Source organism: Mugil cephalus, chromosome 2 (genome assembly GCF_022458985.1).
Source record: "Mugil cephalus isolate CIBA_MC_2020 chromosome 2, CIBA_Mcephalus_1.1, whole genome shotgun sequence".
NCBI lineage: Eukaryota > Metazoa > Chordata > Actinopteri > Mugiliformes > Mugilidae > Mugil > Mugil cephalus.
Genome location: NC_061771.1, coordinates 28,980,772 through 28,997,521, shown reverse-complemented (window position 1 = coordinate 28,997,521; position 16,750 = coordinate 28,980,772). Strand labels below are relative to the sequence as shown.

Here is a 16,750-nt window from a genome sequence, read left to right as displayed (position 1 = left end):
TAAGACATTGTGAGACAGATGCAATATCCACAACTCCACAGAAAATTGTGCATCCATTGGCAGCAAAACATTTACAATGTTTACAATGTGATGACGTAAGTCTAAGGATTATTTGTATTTATTATGATTATTAAAAAAACCTAATATTGGATCAGATAAATGAAACACCCCCACAAACATTAAAAAAAAAAAAAATATGGAAACACTTCTTTTAGTATAAACAGCAAGAAGAACAAGATAAAACTGTGTGATTCAAGAGAAAAGATGATAAGTGATAAATGATGATGATAAATGAACTTAAACGGATACATGTGTAAAAAACCATTCATTTCATGATATATATCATATCATACTGAATCAAATCATATTGTATCGAATATTGTATTGTATTGTATTATTACTATCATTGAAGCTTTATTTATACAGCTAAATTTCACTGAGACATGAGGACTCCACACAACACCCTTTGTAGACAGACACACAAACACACAGGCACATTTCCTGGATAAACAACACAAATCTGACACAGAGTTACAGACAGATATAAATCGTAACGTATCGTATTGTATCAACGTCACTGTTATTTATATAGTATGTTTAAAAGAGCCTATGGCCAAACAAAGTGCTGAACAGGATAAAATAATCAACAAAAATAAAAACAGTAAAATAAAAGTAAAATAAATACAAATAAAAGATTAAAACAGGTGACTCACTCAGCCAAAGGTTCTATCGCATCATATCGTATCGCGTTGTACCATATCATATTGTATCGTATCATGTTGTATCTATATATAGATACAACCAATGTAAAAGAAAATGGAAATGGAGTCTCTGTTATTCTCAGCTGAATCCAGACAAGAATACAATGCTGAGTTACAGAAGCTAATGAGGTTCAAAATAAACACAAACAGGAGTTAAATGATTAAAATGTCTCTGTCTATTAGCAGTAATTATATCCAGTATCCACTTTGTTATCTTGTGCACGGTGCATGACGTTTGAGAAATGAATTTAATTTGCTTGTTGTAATTATAATTTCTTTTTAAATTGAGAAGGACATCTTATATTATTTGTCTGAAATCACTCCCACGTGAAGCTCTTGGACCAGGAGAGGAGGCTCCGTCCTCGTCACAAAAGGCTTCATAGGAGGGAAACTGTTCATTAGAGTAAAACGCAGCAGCATCTGTGCGACAGGATTTTGCCGTTTAAACATTTAACGCCTGTGATAGTTCACGCAGGGTTGAATAAACAGGGCCTGAGGAGAAGTTCACACTTTCCTCTCACGGTGAAGAGAGTGTGAGGAAACCCTCTGAGCTCGAGGATGCGCTCCCTGTTTTCTTTTCACCGGTGCTATGTTTATGCCGAACTTTAACAATGCATCTCGTCGTTCGCAGCGGTCATGGTTCATGTTACAATTATCTGCCTTGTCTTTTTATTATATCAGCACTTTAGGTTATTAATGAGCGTAAATGGTGGTCAGTAAATTAACTATCCCTCTCTTTGTGCTGACACATAGACACACAACGCAATAATATGAATGCAAATTAAAGCCTGAGTGAACCTGCACCATCATTTCTGCTAATAGCTAATGTTTTTTTTTTTTAATTTTTAAAATATTAGGAAATTATTTTTTTGTAAAACCTGCCATAAACTAGAGAAAAAAAAACAGATGCAAAAAAATGTTTTTTATTATTTATATAGAATAATATTTTAAAGGGATTCAGTATTGCCAGTCTAATCTCTGGAGGCTCTAACTGCAGGACCAGGTCACATTTCATCACAAGCTGAGGCCTAACTGTGGTCTGAAGGGATGCACAGGCACAGAAGAAGTTCTATGAAAGACATATACCGGTACATATAGTACTACATATGCCAGTAAATGGTACAACATTTCCTTCTAAGACTTGTTGCTGTTTGGAAGAACAACCTTTTTCCTCCAGTGCTCCCGTTTACACCTTGGCTACGGGCCTTGTGACAAAGTTTAGTAGGCCAGCAATTAGTGCTGTATAACAAAACAGGTGGAATCTAGTCCATCTACAATCAGCTGACAGAGATGCACAGACCTTTTGACCAAGATCAGAACTTCAAGCCCGTGCTCTCAACACGGCGATTGATCGCCTGAATTATTTCCAAAGATCGACCCTGTCTGTAGCGTTGGTGGTATTATTGTGGTGAGCATATGCTGCCTTCCAAGCAGTTGACCCGGGTTACGATTCCGGCCAACGCAGCGTTCTTTTGTTTAGCCTAAAGGACTGTAAAGATGAGCATAAAAGTGGATTAAGTTTTCAATTAGTGCTGTACACGAACAGATACAGTCGCAGCAACTAGCTGTGACGCCGCCAATCATACTTTGAACGTGTTGAGTACAGTTTTTTGATACATAAACTCATAAATCTGTTTTGAGGGTGCATTTGAAAGAGAAAAACAGCCACTCGTTGTGGCAGGATTCGAAACCTGCGCGGGGAAACCCCAATGGATTTCTAGTCCAGTCGCCTTAACCACCGGCCATTCGACAAACGACCCTTCCATAGCTGGGATGGGGAATTTTCGCTTTTTTATTTGGTTTTGAGCAAATTGCAGACAACGAGGGACATAATCTGGGAGATGGACCACCCTCTCCGCATTTCCAAAAACTAAATTCTTACATGAAAAGCCAGGTGAGACAACTGCTAAACCATCAAGACCAGATCGCAAGGCCAGGAACGACTTCTTGGCAGAGCACTTTCTAAGACTTGTATTGTGAAGAAAAATCCTGCTAGTACAACATGAGTGGGTTGTGTGGGGTGAGTGAGGGCAGTGTTGGCATGAATATGCCGAATGATCACGGAAGGAAGAAAGGCACCGACCAACAGTCCGAAGCTGCCCCCCACCTCCTCTAACATCCTCATTCACACCTTGGCCCCTCACCCCCACATTTCCCAAACTACCACGCTCATCATGACTAGCCAGTTGAGAAAGCAGGTAGACCCACCGGGACCCGGATCAGCAAGGCCAGAGGACAATACAACATCAACCCAGGACTGCTGCAGGTGTGTGCAGAGCTTGTTTAGAACATTACGCTAAATGTAAGTTTTAAGTGTAATACTTGTCTGTTGTTGTGCAAGAACAGGATCGAGAGGAATGTCACTGCAGTACGCAGTGAAAAGCTGAAAATGATCAGTGAATAAGAATCAGTGGTACTCACCCACAAAGGCCAACCCCTTCCTCTAATGTTCCCATTTACATGCGTCTTCCCATCCAAGTGACACAATTTAGTGGGCTAGCAATTAGCGCTGTGCACAAACCGAGTGCAAACCAGTTAACCTTCCTACAGCTCTTTGCTGACATCAACCGCAAGTGAATGCACAAGGTGCGTACCTGGTTGCACTGCAGTTTGTCTGGTCATTTCTTACACCCTTGCACAGGGGAAATGTAGCTAAGTGGTAGAGCGCATGCTTTGCATGTATGAGGCCCCGGGTTCAATCCCCGGCATCTCCAGCTTTAGCTTGCTGTCTCAATGTTTGTTAACACCCGCATGGAGACCCAAGCGACAATTGACGACCAACTGTGTCTTCTTTGTCCATAGCTGTAGCAATCTCTTCCTTGCACTGAGAGGGGGGACGAGGGCTGTGTCTGGAACATTACTGGCATGAAAGTGGTCAGAATGATCAGAGAAAGGAAAGGTGGTAACCAGGTGAATTGGCCTTTTAACAGGTGAGTTAGCGGCTCTAATGACTGAATTTAAGCGGTATCATAGGCAGGTTGGAGAACTGTTGATTCAGCTACGAGTGGACAATTGCAGGCCATGAAAGCTGGACAGGGGCAAGGGCAGGGCAGAGTGAACAACCAGTGTTTGATGACCAGGCAACGTTTGTCCCAAGCTTGCTCAAGGTGTGCACAGAGCTTCAGCAGCACATTTCTTTCTAAGACTTGTTGCTGTTGTGGAAGAACAACCTTTTCCTCCAGTGCTCCCGTTTACACCTTGGCTACGGGCCTTGTGACAAAGTTTAGTAGGCCAGCAATTAGTGCTGTATACAAACAGGTGGAATCTAGTCCATCTCAACAGCTGACAGAAATGCACAGACCTTTTGACCAAGATCAGAACTTCAAGCCCGTGCTCTCAACACGGCGATGTGCGCTGATTTTGTCCAAAGATCCCCTGTCTGTAGCGTTGGTGGTATAGTGGTGAGCATAGCTGCCTTCCAAGCAGTTGACCCGGGTTCGATTCCCGGCCAACGCAGCGTTCTTTTGTTTAGCCTAAAGGACTGTAAAGATGAGCAATAAGTTTGCAATTAGTGCTGTACACGAACAGATACAGTGCGCAGCAACCAGCTGTGACGCCGCCAATAGTACTTTGAACGTGTTGAGTACAGTTTTTGCATACATACTCAAACATCTGTTTGAGGGTGCATTTGAAACAGAAAAACAGCCACTCGTTGTCGGCAGGATTCGAACCTGCGCGGGGAAACCCCAATGGATTTCTAGTCCATCGCCTTAACCACTCGGCCACGACAACGCCCTTCCATAGCTCGGGATGGGGAATTTTCGCTTTTTTATTTGCTTTTAAGCAAAATGCAGAGCAACGAGGGACCATAATCTGGGAGATGGACCACCCCTTCTCCGCATTTCGAAAAAACTAAAATTCTTATCATGAAAAGCCAGGTGAGACAACTGCTAAACCCATCAAGAGCCAGATCAGCAAGGCCAGAGAACAGAGCTTCTGTGGCAGAGCACTTTCTAAGACTTGTTATTGTTGAAGAAAACAGGTCCTGCAGTACAACATGAGTGGGGTGTGGGGTGAGTGAGGAGCAGTGTTGGCCATGAATATGCCAGAATGATCACAGGAAGGAAGAAAGGCACCGACCAACAGTCCGAAGCTGCCCCCACCTCCTCTAACATCCTCATTCACACCTTGGCCCCTCACCCCCGCATTTCCCAAACTACCACGCTCATCATAAACTTTCTCTGCGTTCACTGTACGGCGTGCAGTTAGAGATGTGTGTAACTAATTATAAGTTAATGCGATTCCATATCAAGCGTCTTCAAGGCGAGGTATTGTAAGCTCGAGTTGGTTAGTGTGATATTCACGGTGATGCAGAGTTCTTCTAAGTAATGAAAATGCAGTTGTCCACGTAGGCACAACATGCGCCGCATTACTTATGTGTTTTTTATCAACTGTTAGGCATGAGAAACCCTCTTGCGCATGACGGAAATGATCTAGCCTGCTACGCACACAGCTATTATGTTTATTTTTTTTTTTTACAACGAGAAACATGAAATTATTAAAATAAATTCTATTGAACCTGACAACTGCAACAAGGAGATGCAAGGAAGTTCTTGAAGACTTCAATGTATGGAGAAGGTCAGTCAAATGATGGGGGGGAGTGAACATTGCTATATCGAAATCTGGAAGAGCAGAGTCGACCTCACTTTTGCCTACCGTTTACTCACACAGCGCCGTGGAGAGACACAGGAAGCAAGGCAGGGAACATAAGTGTTGCAAGTGGGAATCCTAAAGTAGTAACTTTTGTTCGAGATGAATACTATACATAATAAACAAAAATGTTCACAAGCATTATGTCATTAATGGTCTTCCACAAACATTGTGTAATACGGCAAACGAGTGATACTCAGCTCTTGAGAAATCAAGATAAGTGTATGTTCTGTTGCGTATTACACTTGAGGAGTGCTATGTAGAGCGCATGCTTCATATGCCGTTACCGGCTTCAGTAGTGCGTTAATTGTTAACCCGCAGAGACCAGCGACAATTGCGACACGTGTTCTGTCTTGTAGCAATTCTTCTTGCACTGAGGGGGAAGGTGTCGATTACGCTGAGTGGTCGAACAGAGAAGAAAGTGGTAACAGGAATGCCTTTTACAGGTGAGTAGGTCAATGATGAATTTAAGTATGGAGTGAGACGTATCGTAGATGACATTCAGGCATGAGCTGACGGAAGGCAGCAGGTGAAACGTGTTTGTGACCAGGCACGTGTCCCACTGCTAGTGTGCACAGAGCTCGCACATTCTCTAGTGTGCTTTGTGAAACACTTTTCTCCATGCTCCTTTCACCTGCTGTTGGCAAGTTTAGTAGGCGATGTGCTTATAAAACAGGGGATTAGTCATCTAAAGTGAAAATGCACGACCTTTTGACAGTCGATTCAGCGGCTCTCAACCGGCGATGCTGATTGTCAAGCCTGCTGTAGGTTGTGGAATGGTGAGCATAGCTTCCAGCAGTGACGGGTTGTCGGCCAGCGTTCTTGTTCCTAAGGACTTAAAGATGACATATTGCAATTAGTGTGACCAAGTAGTCGCGCAACAGCGTGCGCCAATAGTCTGAGTGTGGTACATTTGAACATACTCACATCTGTTGAGGTTGAAGAAACGCACTCGTTGGGCAGATTCACTGGGGAAACCATGGATTTGTCATGCCTACCTGGCCGAAGCCTTCATTGTGGATTCCTTTTATTTTAATAAAATATGCAGAATGATCACTGGAGAGGCACGCCACAGTCGAAGCTGCCCCCTCTACATCTCATTCCACTTGCCCCCACCGCATTTCCAAAACCACGTCTCTGACTAGCCAGTTGAAGAGGTAGACACGACGAGAGGCAGAGACAAAATCAACCGAGCTGATGCCATGAGAAGAGGAGACCACGACCGACGCAGCCAGACATACCATCACCCGACCATTTCAGAGCTTTGAGAACTTACGTAGAAGTAGACCGCGTGCAGAGAAATACTCAAGCTGAAGTGAATGTGTGAAAATGTGTAAAGCAACTTCTATGTTAACGGTCACAATCCATAGGAAGCATACGTGTCAAAAAGAGACTCCTAGAACTCTATCTACTGCTCCACCCAAGACACATGGATGTGGTTCCATTTACCTTACAGTTGCACAGTTCAGATGCCAGGGTACTCTGAGTTGCATGTTTAACCTTGCAGGATCAAGGTCTTGCATATGTCACTCCGCTGAGTACGTGTTCATGAGTACGCGAGGCCAAGACAGAAAGTGCTGATGTACATTTGCTGACGATTGGTTGGACAGTGGAAGTAGTACAGGAAGGGTAAGGATGCTACGGAGTACGCCTTGACTGAAGGTCATGCAGGGCTGATTCAGCACTCATTAGCTTGGTGGAAGGCAAGTATGCCGTGCCGTTTGTAGGATTCTGCAAGTGGCAGATTAGGCTTCTTAAGGAATGTTAAGAATCGCTCCTACTAGCGGCTGACAATTGCGCATTGCATACACGTGACGTTAGACAAGCGCTTGAAGACAGTTCCCGGCCACGGCGTTCCAGTTTAAAGCATTTGTGTTAGATAGGCCACTTGGGCATTACGAGGTTGTTTTTAAGATAATACTTTAGGGTATTTGAAGGAACACGTCAGCGAACTGCGGGCCCATGATCTGTTTGTTCCAAACCTTTGGTCGAGGAATCCCATTGTGCAGATCACACGGGCACAATGACCTCGCTTCCAAAAACAATTCGAAGCTTTTTAGTTTACAACAAGCACGGCCAAACAACTCTTCAGATTTCAAAAAATTTTTAGAAAACAGGCGACAACAAGCGCGATGAGCAGTCAATCGGAGACCTGTAAGACGAGAGAGTCAAGCTGTCAGATCTTAACTAGTAAGTTAGGATACTCTTGTTTGCCAAAATACGGAAGAGAGGAATGTCACGCAAAGCAGTGAAACGAACACATGCAAGAACTTGGCCACCACACGCCAACCCCTCCCTATTCCCATTTAATGCGTTCATCAATGACACATTTGTTGGCTGCAATAGCCGAGCACACAGATGCAACCAGTAACTTCTACAGTCTTTGCTGACATCAATTCTACTGTGGACCATGCAACATCAGCCCAAGAATGCACAAGGTGCGTACCTGGTTGCACTGCAGTTAGCCGTGTCATTCTTACACCCTTGCACAGGGGATGTAGCTCAGTGGTAGAGCGCATGCTTTGCATGTATGAGGCCCCGGGTTCAATCCCTGGCATCTCCAGCTTTAGCTTGCTGTCTCAATGTTTGTTAACACCCGCATGGAGACCCAAGCGACAACTGACGACCAACTGTGTCTTCTTTGTCCCTAGCTGTAGCAATCTCTTCCTTGCCCTGAGAGGGGGGACGAGGGCTGTGTCTGCAACATTACTGGCATGAAAGTGGTCAGAATGATCAGAGAAAGGAAAGGTGGTAACCAGGTGAGTTAGCGGCTCTAATGACTGAATTTAAGCGGTATCATAGGCAGGTTGGAGAACTGTTGATTCAGCTACGAGTGGACAATTGCAGGCCATGAAAGCTGGACAGGGGCAAGGGCAGGGCAGAGTGAACAACCAGTGTTTGATGACCAGGCAACGTTGTCCCAAGCTTGCTCAAGGTGTGCACAGAGCTTCAGCACACATTTCTTTCTAAGACTTGTTGCTGTTGTGGAAGAACAACCTTTTCCTCCAGTGCTCCCGTTTACACCTTGGCTACGGGCCTTGTGACAAAGTTTAGTAGGCCAGCAATTAGTGCTGTATACAAACAGGTGGAATCTAGTCCATCTCAACAGCTGATAGAAATGCACAGACCTTTTGACCAAGATCAGAACTTCAAGCCCGTGCTCTCAATACGGCGATGTGTGAACTGATTTTGTCCAAAATCCCTGTCTGTAGTGTTGGTGGTATAGTGGTGAGCATAGCTGCTCCAAGCAGTTGACCCGGGTTCGATTCCCGGCCAACGCAGCGTTCTTTTGTTTAGCCTAAAGGACTGTAAAGATGAGCAATAGAGCAATTAGTGCTGTACACGAACAGATACAGTGCGCAGCAACTAGCTGTGATGCCGCCAATCATACTGTGAATGTGTTGAGTACAATTTTTGCATACATACTCATACATCTGTTTGAGGGTGCATTTGAAAGAGAAAAACAGCCACTCGTTGTCGGCAGGATTCGAACCTGCGCGGGGAAACCCCAATGGATTTCTAGTCCATCGCCTTAACCACTCGGCCACGACAACACCCTCCATAGCTCGGCATGGGGAATTTTCGCTTTTTTATTTGCTTTTAAGCAAAATGCAGAGCAACGAGGGACCATAATCTGGGAGATGGACCACCCCTCCTCCGCATTTCCAAAAAACTAAAATTCTTATCATGAAAAGCCAGGTGAGACAACTGCTAAACCCATCAAGAGCCAGATCAGCAAGGCCAGAGAACAGAGCTTCTGTGGCAGAGCACTTTCTAAGACTTGTTATTGTTGAAGAAAACAGGTCCTGCAGTACAACATGAGTGGGGTGTGGGGTGAGTGAGGAGCAGTGTTAGCATGAATATGCCAGAATGATCACTGGAAGGAAGAAAGGCACCGACCAACAGTCCGAAGCTGCCCCCACCTCCTCTAACATCCTCATTCACACCTTGGCCCCTCACCCCCGCATTTCCCAAACTACCACGCTCATCATGACTAGCCAGTTGAGAAAGCAGGTAGACCCACCGGGACCCGGATCAGCAAGGCCAGAGGACAATACAACATCAACCCCGGACTGCTGCAGGTGTGTGCAGAGCTTGTGTAGAACATTACGCTAAAGTAAGTTTAAGTGTAATACTTGTCGTTGTTGTGCAAGAACAGGATCGAGAGGAATGTCACTGCAGTACGCAGTGAAAAGCTGAAAATGATCAGTGAAAAGAATCAGTGGTACTCACCCACAAAGGCCAACCCCTTCCTCTAATGTTCCCATTTACACTGCGTCTTCCCACTCCAAGTGACACAATTTAGTGGGCTAGCAATTAGCGCTGTGCACAAACCGAGTGCAAACCAGTAACCTTCCTACAGCTCTTTGCTGACATCAATTCTACTGTGGACCATGCAACATCAGCCCAAGAATGCACAAGATTGCACTGCAGTTCACCGTGTCATTCTTACACCCTTGCACAGGGGATGTAGCTCAGTGGTAGAGCGCATGCTTTGCATGTATGAGGCCCCGGTTTACAATCCCCGGCATCTCCAGCTTTAGCTTGCTGTCTCAATGTTTGTTAACACCCGCATGGAGACCCAAGCGACAACTGACGACCAACTGTGTCTTCTTTGTCCATAGCTGTAGCAATCTCTTCCTTGCACTGAGAGGGGGGACGAGGGGTGTGTCTGGAACATTACTGGCATGAAAGTGGTCAGAATGATCAGAGAAAGGAAAGGTGGTAACCAGGGCAATTGGCCTTTTAACAGGTGAGTTACCGGCTCTAATGACTGAATTTAAGCGGTATCATAGGCAGGTTGGAGAACTGTTGATTCAGCTACGAGTGGACAATTGCAGGCCATGAAAGCTGGACAGGGGCAAGGGCAGGGCAGAGTGAACAACCAGTGTTTGATGACCAGGCAACGTTGTCCCAAGCTTGCTCAAGGTGTGCACAGAGCTTCAGCAGCACATTTCTTTCTAAGACTTGTTGCTGTTGTGGAAGAACAACCTTTTCCTCCAGTGCTCCCGTTTACACCTTGGCTACGGCCCTTGTGACAAAGTTTAGTAGGCCAGCAATTAGTGCTGTATACAAACAGGTGGAATCTAGTCCATCTCAACAGCTGACAGAAATGCACAGACCTTTTGACCAAGATCAGAACTTCAAGCCCGTGCTCTCAACACGGCGACGTGCGCTGATTTTGTCCAAAGATCCCCTGTCTGTAGCGTTGGTGGTATAGTGGTGAGCATAGCTGCCTTCCAAGCAGTTGACCCGGGTTCGATTCCCGGCCAATGCAGCGTTCTTTTGTTTAGCCTAAAGGACTGTAAAGATGAGCAATAACAAAGTGGATTAAGTTTGCAATTAGTGCTGTACACGAACAGATACAGTTCGCAGCAACCAGCTGTGACGCCGCCAATAGTACTTTGAACGTGTTGAGTACAGTTTTCGTATACATACTCATACATCTGTTTGAGGGTGCATTTGAAAGAGAAAAACAGCCACTCGTTGTCGGCAGGATTCGAACCTGCGCGGGGAAACCCCAATGGATTTCTAGTCCATCGCCTTAACCACTCGGCCACGACAACACCCTTCCATAGCTCGGCATGGGGAATTTTCGCTTTTTTATTTGCTTTTAAGCAAAATGCAGAGCAACGAGGGACCATAATCTGGGAGATGGACCACCCCTCCTCCGCATTTCCAAAAAACTAAAATTCTTATCATGAAAAGCCAGGTGAGACAACTGCTAAACCCATCAAGAGCCAGATCAGCAAGGCCAGAGAACAGAGCTTCTGTGGCAGAGCACTTTCTAAGACTTGTTATTGTTGAAGAAAACAGGTCCTGCAGTAACAACATGAGTGGGGTGTGGGGTGAGTGAGGAGCAGTGTTGGCATGAATATGCCAGAATGATCACAGGAAGGAAGAAAGGCACCGACCAACAGTCCGAAGCTGCCCCCACCTCCTCTAAAATCCTCATTCACACCTTGGCCCCTCACCCCCGCATTTCCCAAACTACCACGCTCATCATGACTAGCCAGTTGAGAAAGCAGGTAGACCCACCGGGACCCGGATCAGCAAGGCCAGAGGACAATACAATATCAACCCAGGATTGCTGAAGGTGTGGGCAGAGCTTGTGTAGAACATTACGCTAAAGTAAGTTTAAGTGTAATACTTGTCGTTGTTGTGCAAGAACAGGATCGAGAGGAATGTCACTGCAGTACGCAGTGAAAAGCTGAAAATGATCAGTGAAAAGAATCAGTGGTACTCACCAACAAAGGCCAACCCCTTCCTCTAATGTTCCCATTTACACTGCGTCTTCCCACTCCAATTGACACAATTTGTTGGGCTAGCAATTAGCGCTGTGCACAAACCGAGTGCAAACCAGTAACCTTCCTACAGCTCTTTGCTGACATCAATACCAAGAATGCACAAGGTGCGTACCTGGTTGCACTGCAGTTGCTGTGTCATTCTTACACCCTTGCACAGGGGATGTAGCTCAGTGGTAGAGCGCATGCTTCGCATGTATGAGGTCCCGGGTTCAATCCCCGGCATCTCCAGCATTAGCTTGCTGTCTCAATGTTTGTTAACACTCCGCATGGAGACCCAAGCGACAACTGACGACCAACTGTGTCTTCTTTTCCATAGCTGTAGCAATCTCTTCCTTGCACTGAGAGGGGGGACGAGGGGTGTGTCTGGAACATTACTGGCATGAAAGTGGTCAGAATGATCAGAGAAAGGAAAGGTGGTAACCAGGGCAATTGGCCTTTTAACAGGTGAGTTAGCGGCTCTAATGACTGAATTTAAGCGGTATCATAGGCAGGTTGGAGAACTGTTGATTCAGCTACGAGTGGACAATTGCAGGCCATGAAAGCTGGACAGGGGCAAGGGCAGGGCAGAGTGAACAACCAGTGTTTGATGACCAGGCAACGTTGTCCCAAGCTTGCTCAAGGTGTGCACAGAGCTTCAGCAGCACATTTCTTTCTGAGACTTGTTGCTGTTGTGGAAGAACAACCTTTTCCTCCAGTGCTCCCGTTTACACCTTGGCTACGGCCCTTGTGACAAAGTTTAGTAGGCCAGCAATTAGTGCTGTATACAAACAGGTGGAATCTAGTCCATCTCAACAGCTGACAGAAATGCACAGACCTTTTGACCAAGATCAGACTTCAAGCCCGTGCTCTCAACACGGCGACGTGCGCTGATTTTGTCCAAAGATCACCTGTCTGTAGCGTTGGTGGTATAGTGGTGAGCATAGCTGCCTTCCAAGCAGTTGACCCGGGTTCGATTCCCGGCCAACGCAGCGTTCTTTTGTTTAGCCTAAAGGACTGTAAAGATGAGCAATAACAAAGTGGATTAAGTTTGCAATTAGTGCTGTACACGAACAGATACAGTTCGCAGCAACCAGCTGTGACGCCGCCAATAGTACTTTGAACGTGTTGAGTACAGTTTTCGTATACAAACTCATACATCTGTTTGAGGGTGCATTTGAAAGAGAAAAACAGCCACTCGTTGTCGGCAGGATTCGAACCTGTGCGGGGAAACCCCAATGGATTTCTAGTCCATCGCCTTAACCACTCGGCCACGACAACGCCCTTCCATAGCTCGGGATGGGGAATTTTCGCTTTTTTATTTGGTTTTGAGCAAAATGCAGAGCAACGAGGGACCATAATCTGGGAGATGGACCACCCCTCCTCCGCATTTCCAAAAAACTAAAATTCTTATCATGAAAAGCCAGGTGAGACAACTGCTAAGCCCATCAAGAGCCAGATCAGCAAGGCCAGAGAACAGAGCTTCTGTGGCAGAGCACTTTCTAAGACTTGTTATTGTTGAAGAAAACAGGTCCTGCAGTACAACATGATGGGGTGTGGGGTGAGTGAGGAGCAGTGTTGGGCATGAATATGCCAGAATGATCACAGGAAGGAAGAAAGGCACCGACCAACAGTCCGAAGCTGCCCCCACCTCCTCTAACATCCTCATTCACACCTTGGCCCCTCACCCCCGCATTTCCCAAACTACCACGCTCATCATGACTAGCCAGTTGAGAAAGCAGGTAGACCCACCGGGACCCGGATCAGCAAGGCCAGAGGACAATACAATATCAACCCAGGATTGCTGAAGGTGTGTGCAGAGCTTGTGTAGAACATTACGCTAAAGTAAGTTTAAGTGTAATACTTGTTGTTGTTGTGCAAGAACAGGATCGAGAGGAATGTCACTGCAGTACGCAGTGAAAAGCTGAAAATGATCAGTGAAAAGAATCAGTGGTACTCACCACAAAGGCCAACCCCTTCCTCTAATGTTCCCATTTACACTGCGTCTTCCCACTCCAAGTGACACAATTTGTTGGGCTAGCAATTAGCGCTGTGCACAAACCGAGTGCAAACCAGTAACCTTCCTACAGCTCTTTGCTGACATCCAAGGCCCAAGAATGCACAAGGTGCGTACCTGGTTGCACTGCAGTTTGCCGTGTCATTCTTACACCCTTGCACAGGGGATGTAGCTCAGTGGTAGAGCGCATGCTTTGCATGTATGAGGCCCCGGGTTCAATCCCCGGCATCTCCAGCTTTAGCTTGCTGTCTCAATGTTTGTTAACACCGCATGGAGACCCAAGCGACAATGACGACCAACTGTGTCTTCTTTGTCCTTAGCTGTAGCAATCTCTTCCTTGCACTGAGAGGGGGGACGAGGGCTGTGTCTGAACATTACTGGCATGAAAGTGGTCAGAATGATCAGAGAAAGGAAAGGTGGTAACCAGGTGAGTTTAGCGGGTGGCTCTAATGACTGAATTTAAGCAGTATCACAGGCAGGTTGGAGAACTGTTGATTCAGCTACGAGTGGACAATTGCAGGCCATGAAAGCTGGACAGGGGCAAGGGCAGGGCAGAGTGAACAACCAGTGTTTGATGACCAGGCAACGTTGTCCCAAGCTTGCTCAAGGTGTGCACAGAGCTTCAGCAGCACATTTCTTTCTAAGACTTGTTGCTGTTGTGGAAGAACAACCTTTTCCTCCAGTGCTCCCGTTTACACCTTGGCTACGGCCTTGTGACAAAGTTTAGTAGGCCAGCAATTAGTGCTGTATACAAACAGGTGGAATCTAGTCCATCTCAACAGCTGATAGAAATGCACAGACCTTTTGACCAAGATCAGAACTTCAAGCCCGTGCTCTCAATACGGCATGGAGTGGCTGATTTTGTCCAATGATCCCTGTCTGTAGGTTGGTGGTATAGTGGTGAGCATAGCTGCCTTCCAAGCAGTTGCCCCGGGTTCGATTCCCGGCCAACGCAGCGTTCTTTTGTTTAGCCTAAAGGACTGTAAAGATGAGCAAAAAGTTGCAATTAGTGCTGTACACGAACAGATACAGTGCGCAGCAACAGCTGTGAGCCGCCAATCATACTTGAATGTGTTGAGTACAGTTTTTGCATACATACTCGTACATCTGTTAGAGGGTGCATTTGAAACAGAAAAACAGCCACTCGTTGTCGGCAGGATTCGAACCTGCGCGGGGAAACCCCAATGGATTTCTAGTCCATCGCCTTAACCACTCGGCCACGATAACGCCCTTCCATGGCTCGGGATGGGGAATTTTCGCTTTTTTATTTGCTTTTAAGCAAAATGCAGAGCAACGAGGGACCATAATCTGGGAGATGGACCACCCCTCCTCCGCATTTCGAAAAAACTAAAATTCTTATCATGAAAAGCCAGGTGAGACAACTGCTAAACCCATCAAGAGCCAGATCAGCAAGGCCAGAGAACAGAGCTTCTGTGGCAGAGCACTTTCTAAGACTTGTTATTGTTGAAGAAAACAGGTCCTGCAGTACAACATGAGTGGGGTGTGGGGTGAGTGAGGAGCAGTGTTGGCATGAATATGCCAGAATGATCACTGGAAGGAAGAAAGGCACCGACCAACAGTCCGAAGCTGCCCCCACCTCCTCTAACATCCTTATTCACACCTTGGCCCCTCACCCCCGCATTTCCCAAACTACCACGCTCATCATGACTAGCCAGTTGAGAAAGCAGGTAGACCCACCGGGACCCGGATCAGCAAGGCCAGAGGACAATACAACATCAACCCCGGACTGCTGCAGGTGTGTGCAGAGCTTGTGTAGAACATTACGCAAAAGTAAGTTTAAGTGTAATACTTGTCGTTGTTGTGCAAGAACAGGATCGAGAGGAATGTCACTGCAGTACGCAGTGAAAAGCTGAAAATGATCAGTGAAAAGAATCAGTGGTACTCACCCACAAAGGCCAACCCCTTCCTCTAATGTTCCCATTTACACTGCGTCTTCCCACTCCAATTGACACAATTTGTTGGGCTAGCAATTAGCGCTGTGCACAAACCGAGTGCAAACCAGTAACCTTCCTACAGCTCTTTGCTGACATCAATTCTACTGTGGACCATGCAACATCAGCCCAAGAATGCACAAGATTGCACTGCAGTTCGCCGTGTCATTCTTACACCCTTGCACAGGGGATGTAGCTCAGTGGTAGAGCGCATGCTTTGCATGTATGAGGCCCCGGGTTCAATCCCCGGCATCTCCAGCTTTAGCTTGCTGTCTCAATGTTTGTTAACACTCGCATGGAGACCCAAGCGACAATTGACGACCAACTGTGTCTTCTTTGTCTATAGCTGTAGCAATCTCTTCCTTGCACTGAGAGGAGGGACGAGGGGTGTGTCTGGAACGTTACTGGCATGAAAGTGGTCAGAATGATCAGAGAAAGGAAAGGTGGTAACCAGGTGAATTGGCCTTTTAACAGGTGAGTTAGCGGCTCTAATGACTGAATTTAAGCAGTATCACGGCAGGTTGGAGAACTGTTGATTCAGCTACGAGTGGACAATTGCAGGCCATGAAAGCTGGACAGGGGCAAGGGCAGGGCAGAGTGAACAACCAGTGTTTGATGACAGGCAACGTTGTCCCAAGCTTGCTCAAGGTGTGCACAGAGCTTCAGCAGCACATTTCTTTCTAAGACTTGTTGCTGTTGTGGAAGAACAACCTTTTCCTCCAGTGCTCCCGTTTACACCTTGGCTACGGCCCTTGTGACAAAGTTTAGTAGGCCAGCAATTAGTGCTGTATACAAACAGGTGGAATCTAGTCCATCTCAACAGCTGACAGAAATGCACAGACCTTTTGACCAAGATCAGAACTTCAAGCCCGTGCTCTCAACACGGCGACGTGCGCTGATTTTGTCCAATGCTCACTTGTCTGTAGTGTTGGTGGTATAGTGGTGAGCATAGCTGCCTTCCAAGCAGTTGACCTGGGTTCGATTCCCGGCCAACGCAGCGTTCTTTTGTTTAGCCTAAAGGACTGTAAAGATGAGCAATAAGTTTGCAATTAGTGCTGTACACGAACAGATACAGTGCGCAGCAAC

The 16,750-nt window shown here is 46.2% G+C and overlaps 1 protein-coding gene and 16 non-coding genes across 17 annotated transcripts in view; 11 read left to right on the top strand and 6 right to left on the bottom strand.

Moving 5' to 3' along the window:
• The window catches only part of slit1b (slit homolog 1b (Drosophila)), an 88,655-nt gene that overhangs the window by 9,090 nt on the left and 62,815 nt on the right, over window positions 1–16,750 (bottom strand). The gene's annotated exons all lie outside the window — the stretch shown is intronic.
• trnaa-ugc lies at window positions 3,404–3,475 on the top strand. The gene has a single exon. It is a non-coding gene; the product is annotated as a tRNA-Ala (tRNA).
• trnag-ucc lies at window positions 4,146–4,217 on the top strand. The gene has a single exon. It is a non-coding gene; the product is annotated as a tRNA-Gly (tRNA).
• Window positions 4,412–4,493, bottom strand: trnas-aga. The gene has a single exon. It is a non-coding gene; the product is annotated as a tRNA-Ser (tRNA).
• On the top strand, window positions 7,903–7,974 carry trnaa-ugc. The gene has a single exon. It is a non-coding gene; the product is annotated as a tRNA-Ala (tRNA).
• Window positions 8,884–8,965, bottom strand: trnas-aga. Its single transcript has one exon. It is a non-coding gene; the product is annotated as a tRNA-Ser (tRNA).
• Window positions 9,876–9,948, top strand: trnaa-ugc. The gene has a single exon. It is a non-coding gene; the product is annotated as a tRNA-Ala (tRNA).
• Window positions 10,618–10,689, top strand: trnag-ucc. The gene has a single exon. It is a non-coding gene; the product is annotated as a tRNA-Gly (tRNA).
• On the bottom strand, window positions 10,897–10,978 carry trnas-aga. The gene has a single exon. It is a non-coding gene; the product is annotated as a tRNA-Ser (tRNA).
• On the top strand, window positions 11,876–11,947 carry trnaa-cgc. The gene has a single exon. It is a non-coding gene; the product is annotated as a tRNA-Ala (tRNA).
• Window positions 12,616–12,687, top strand: trnag-ucc. The gene has a single exon. It is a non-coding gene; the product is annotated as a tRNA-Gly (tRNA).
• Window positions 12,895–12,976, bottom strand: trnas-aga. Its single transcript has one exon. It is a non-coding gene; the product is annotated as a tRNA-Ser (tRNA).
• On the top strand, window positions 13,875–13,946 carry trnaa-ugc. Its single transcript has one exon. It is a non-coding gene; the product is annotated as a tRNA-Ala (tRNA).
• Window positions 14,596–14,667, top strand: trnag-ucc. The gene has a single exon. It is a non-coding gene; the product is annotated as a tRNA-Gly (tRNA).
• Window positions 14,858–14,939, bottom strand: trnas-aga. Its single transcript has one exon. It is a non-coding gene; the product is annotated as a tRNA-Ser (tRNA).
• On the top strand, window positions 15,851–15,922 carry trnaa-ugc. Its single transcript has one exon. It is a non-coding gene; the product is annotated as a tRNA-Ala (tRNA).
• On the top strand, window positions 16,590–16,661 carry trnag-ucc. The gene has a single exon. It is a non-coding gene; the product is annotated as a tRNA-Gly (tRNA).